Below are 6,123 nucleotides of genomic sequence, written 5' to 3'. Positions count from 1 at the left end.
GGCGGTATGACACGGAGGAGAGGTGCGTGGAGCCCACTCCCATACTACCGGAGTCTTGTCTGGTTGCACCGGTGGTATGGGAGGTCGATGCGGAGATCGAGCGGGCATTACGCACCGACCCTAGCCCTCCACAGTGTCCGGTGGGTCGGACGTACGTCCCGCTCGAGGTCCGGGATCGGCAGATTTATTGGGCTCACACGTCACCCTCCTCTGGACATCCAGGTATTGGCCGGACAGTGCACTGCCTTAGTACAAAGTACTGGTGGCCAACGTTAGCCAGGGATGTGAGGATTTATGTCTCCTCCTGCTCAGTGTGTGCCCAGTGTAAGGCGCCCAGACACTTGCCCAGGGGTAAATTAAAACCCCTGCCCGTTCCACAACGACCCTGGTCTCACCTCTCGGTGGATTTTGTTACCGACCTTCCCTCCTCACAAGGGAATACCACCATCCTGGTCGTTGTGGATCGGTTCTCGAAGGCCTGTCGTCTCCTTCCCATGCCGGGTCTTCCTACTGCCCTACAGACCGCTGAGGCTCTATTTACTCATGTCTTCCGGCATTACGGGGTACCCGAGGATATAGTGTCTGATCGAGGCCCCCAGTTTACCTCCAGAGTCTGGAGAGCCTTTATGGAACGGTTGGGGGTCTCGGTGAGCCTTACCTCGGGTTACCACCCGGAGAGTAATGGGCAGGTCGAACGAGTCAACCAGGATGTGGGTAGGTTTCTGAGGTCATATTGTCAGGGCCGGCCGGAGGAGTGGGCGAGATATGTGCCCTGGGCCGAGATGGCACAGAACTCTCTCCGCAACTCCTCCACTAGACTAACCCCTTTCCAGTGTGTGTTAGGGTACCAGCCGGTTCTGGCACCTTGGCATGAGAGCCAGATCGAGGCCCCTGCTGTGGATGAGTGGGTGCGGCGCTCGGAGGAGACGTGGAACGCTGCACACGTCCATCTGCAGCGAGCCATCCGTCGACAGAAGACGAGCGCCGACCTACACCGCAGTGAGGGGCCAGTGTACGCACCTGGAGATCGAGTCTGGCTCTCAACCAGAAACCTGCCCCTCCGCCTGCCCTGCCGGAAGCTGGGTCGGCGGTTTGTGGGGCCTTTTAAAGTCCTGAGGAGATTGAACGAGGTGTGTTATAGGTTACAACTGCCCATTGATTACAAGAATATTAACCCCTCGTTCCATGTGTCTCTCCTCAGGCCGGTGGTAGCTGGTCCACTCCAGGACTTTGAGATAGAAGAGACTCCTCCGCCCCCGTTGGACATCGAGGGGGCTCCGGCGTACACTGTTCGGACCATCCTAGATTCGAGACGCCGGATGGGGGGTCTCCAATATCTCATGGAGTGGGAGGGGTACGGTCCGGAGGAGCGGTGCTGGGTGCCGAGGAGGGACATTCTGGACCCGTCCCTGCTGACCGAATTCCATCGTGGTCATCCTACGCGCCCTGCTCCGCGTCCTCCTGGTCGTCCCCGAGGCCGGGGGCGGCGCACGGCTGGAGCCGCGCGTCAAGGGGGGGGTACTGTCACGGTTTCGGCCGAGGCGGCCCCTCCTCCTTGTTCGGGCAGGTTTCGGCGGTCGTCGTCTCCGGAGTACTAGCTGCCACCGTTCTATGTTTCTTGTTTGATTGGTTTTGTCTGTTTGTCACACCTGTTTTGTGTTATGTCTCATTAAGCACCCTATTTAGTTCCTTGTTGTGAGTTTAGGTGTTGTGTGTAATTGTTCCCGTTGTCGTGTTGTTGCGTTACCCGTTTCGGTGCGCTAGTTATAGCTTACCTCCTTATTTGTTAAGGAGAGTATTACGCACATGTTTAGTGCGCCCGTGTGTTTACGCCTGTGTGCGCTTTTCTCGCCTCCGGGCTGTTTTTTGGACTATATTTTGTGTGAACTACTAAAGTCTTTGTTGGACTTAATTTCTGCGTCCTGCGCCTGATTCCACACCACACCTACCTACAGCAACACTTGACATCTAGCAATGATCAACAACCAATTTGACGGAGCTTGAAGAATTCAGAAAATAATAATGGGCAAATGTTGCACAATCCAGATGTGGAAAGATCTTAAAAACTTACCCTGAAAGACTCACAGCTGCAATCACTGCCAAAGCTGATTCTCAAATGTATTGACTCAGGGGCTTGAATACTTATATAATCAAGATATATTAGTGTTTTATTTTTCATGATTATTATTATATATATATTTTTTTACAAATCTTCAGATTTTTCTTCCACTTTGACATTATAGAGTATTTTGTGTATATCGTTGACAAACAAAAATGACAATTAAATCAATTTGAATCCCACAAAATGTGGAAAAAGTCAAGGGGTGTGAATACTTTCTGAAGGCACTGAACACACACACACACACACGCAAACTCACACAGACACATACTGTATATATGCTGTTTCACAATATTCTGTGGTGGAATGAAAAGCCTTGGTCCTAATTGCAGACAATGGATACCGGATGGGCACTAGGTGCAGCAGGATTGGGCCCAGGTTGTTCTGTTGGTTCAGCTGGTAGAGCACAATGCAGGCTGTGGCCACTCCTCATGGAGATCAGAAACACTAGGCCGTTCTGGGTTGCGTCCCAAATGTCACCCTAATCCCTACATAGTGGTACATTATGTAGGGAATAGGGTGCCATTTAGCTCTGGAGTTGAAGTTGTTCCGGAACAGAGAATGCACTAATACAGCTACAGTTGTTCTAGAATTTGATGGGCCGGTTTTACGGACATAGTTTAGTCCGGGAAACTGGTCATAAGACCACATACACTACTGGATCCTCTGCAGTTGTTGTAAAACATCACCAGACATGTTTTTTAACAGCATTTCTTCTGCACACACACACACACACACACACACACACACACACACACACACACACACACACACACACATACACACAAACACACAAAAAGCATGTTTTCATCTCCCTCTCTCCTTCCCTTCTTTCTTCATTTTCTTACACTAAATGCGTACTGTATTTGCCCTCTGCTCATGTAAAAGGATGATTAGTGTAACAGTGTCATCGCTGTGTGGATAGCAGATGGAAAAGCTAACGGGCGTGAGCCAATTTTCTCCATGAAGTCAGTAGAACAAGCGAGCTTTCCCCAGGAGTGGTGGTATAGGAGTTGGGCTGTGAGGGACTCTACTAGTACCCATCCCCCCATCTCATCATTTATTCTATTCCACAACAGAAAATCCTTTGTTAGCCCTTTGAGGGGTAGCGTTTTTTTACAGTCACGGTGAGTCTGTACACTAAACAATTTATCTTTGCATTACTGTTCACATAACCTTTCCTATGACATGCGAGAGAGTTCTAATGTCAAAGTCGCTAGATATTTGATATTTAACGACTTGAACAGAGAATGTCGGGCATTTATAGAAAGCGCATCGAAGAAATATCAAGCATGTTTTGACCATTGGGAGCTCAAAGACTGCATTCACAGAACCTATCCCATTACAGAAATGATGCCTCATATTCCCAAAACCTCCCGAACTTCATGACAAACATCTGCACATTGTACAAACTAAGTCATAGATTTGGGATTGAGGCCACTACACAATAGTCAAGTAAACAGAGAAGTGGTTATTGTTGTTATTGGGGGGCAGGGGTTATGGGGGGGAATAGGGTTAGATAGATAGCAAGGCGACATGGTTCCGCTACCTGTCTATGCGCCCCCAACTATTAGGCCATCAAATTATCCAGGATCCTGGCTGTTCAGTCACAGCAGAGGAGATGAAGGAGAAGAAGTGATGAGATGTATGGACGTCGTATGAACGTCAGAAGTTCAGAGCCAAGGATAGATTAAAGAAAAGAACACTGATTGTCTACAGACATTTGTTGCTGGTCCTCCCCTGTACCAATAAAGACTGCACAGCCAATTGGCCAGCGTTGATTTTTCAGTGTAACATTTCTAGTGTTGATTCAGGAGTTAAATTCACTCTGTAAGAGAGAAATTAACATTCAGTGGTGTAAAGGAACCCCCAGTTGTTAGTGTTAATAACCAAAGTTATGGTTTGTTTTACACTGTGGAGAGTAAAAAAGTCCCATCAGGTTTCCTAACCCTGACAGTCATTCTGAATGCAGATTGAGGGTGAATAAAAAATCCAACTGTATCCTAACTTTGGCTGGATTCCAATAGGAATTACACATAACTTTGCAAGTATTTTTTTAAAAATTATTTTATAAGGAACCCCATTAGCTACTGCTAAAGCAGCAGCTACTCTTCCTGGGGTCCACACAAACATAAAACATGACATAATAGACAAGTACAGCACAAGGACAGAACTATATGAATTTAAAATAAGAATACACACTTTCATACATTTATGCCTTACCATTCCATGCATCATTTACTCATTATAATGGCAAAAGCCATTAATTTTTCCATATATTGCGATCCTTTGCTCTACTGTTACAATTGCTTTGTCTAAACAGGACCTGATATCCTAATCTCATGTCAACCTTGAATCCTGATATTCTAATCTCACAGCACAAGTTGTGCTGTAAACACCAGAGACAATCTCACAACATCAGGAACCATCCGTGTCCTTGGTTCTTCCGTTTGATTCCAATACTATGCATAATTATGTGATTCATAGACGCTACTGAATGCAAGTGCAACACATGAAAATGGAAATGAAATTATCATGTGGTGTTTCACCAAAGTCATAAACTCCTGCTCAGTTCCCCTGGCGTGAACAGAGCCACATATCATATCGTATTGAGTTGCACCTAAGTTTCACCCTTGCTATATTCCCCTGAAGTGACAGCAGCAACCTTATTTAGCTAAATTCCCCTGACGTGAATAAAGCTACCTTGTTTTGCAAAATGCCCCTGATGTGAATAAAGTTACCTTGTTTTGCTATATTCCTCTGACGTGAATAAAGCTACCTTGTCATCTACAGTTACCGCCCGCAATGGGTATCCTGGGATAAAGATTTTATTGCAATTGTGACCGATTCGGTCTTATATAGCAAAATTTGAAATTGTGTTTTTGACATTGGATAAAAGTAGAGACTCAGAGCTAGAAAATTGTATATCACACACTACAGTTGAGGAACAATGGGAAAGTAATTCTGCTTTGAAAGTTGATAAACTGATGAGAGAGCCCTTTAATGTTTTGGTACACCTACTAGAGAGCTCTTCTTTGTCTACACCCATTCAGCATCATTCACACCCTCTTAAGCCTTAGCCCCACCCTTCTCTTCAAGGATTCACATGTGAGGCCATGTGCTAAACAGAGTGAGTATGGTCGTGTACTAAACAGCCAAAGATTAAGACTAAAGGCTGGTTTAAACTACGTCAATCGACAGTTGTCGCAGTGACATCATGAACATTCTATTGTCATCCGACAACTTGTCGTTGTCGTTATGAAAAAGTATAAACACAAAATCTACAGGCTGCATGACATCAGCAGCCTGGTGGTCTAAAATAGCATAACTAGTGTATTTTAACACCAACAAACCCACCTGTTTAAAAAAGTATTTAGGCAACTAAAAGCAACTTTGCAAACAATGTTTTGGTTCGTTTCTAGCTTGTTAGCTAGCTAGCTAATGTTAAGTCAGCTGCCTAGCCAGTTCAAATAATGACCATATTTAATAGCTGACAACGTCTTCACTTTAGCTCATTTTTCTTCGTTATTACAGGAAAATAAACTCACAACAAGATAATTATTTACAAGTTAATGGCGAGCCAACTACAGAAAATAGCTTACGGTTGTGAGTGTGACGAAATAAAAGCAGGGCATTCTACCGGAGAAGTTTAGAACTTGGACACTGTCTCATTGGCCTAACGTTATATCCTAATTTGACTTTGGTGCAGGTCATGTTCACATTACCATCTCTGGTAAACACATTCTATATCAAATAAAATCTAAGTTTATTAGTCACATGCACAGGATACAGAAGGTGTAGTGAAAGACCAATCCAAACTCATATCTCGGCATGTCCAGCCCATCCATTATCTCAGCCAATCATGGCTAGCGGGAAGGTTCCTGTCTTTTTCTATGGCTAAACCAACTTGGCTCTTAATTTAACAATTGTATTCATATTTACAGATGGCATACAAGCTTGTTATTAAGGCACATGAAAGTTCACATGTTCCAGAAGGCATTTCT

This window comes from Coregonus lavaretus (assembly GCF_964263955.1).
Source record: "Coregonus lavaretus genome assembly, chromosome: 9".
NCBI lineage: Eukaryota > Metazoa > Chordata > Actinopteri > Salmoniformes > Salmonidae > Coregonus > Coregonus lavaretus.
The sequence above is the reverse complement of the archived record's forward strand: the minus strand, read 5'-3'. Positions refer to the sequence as shown.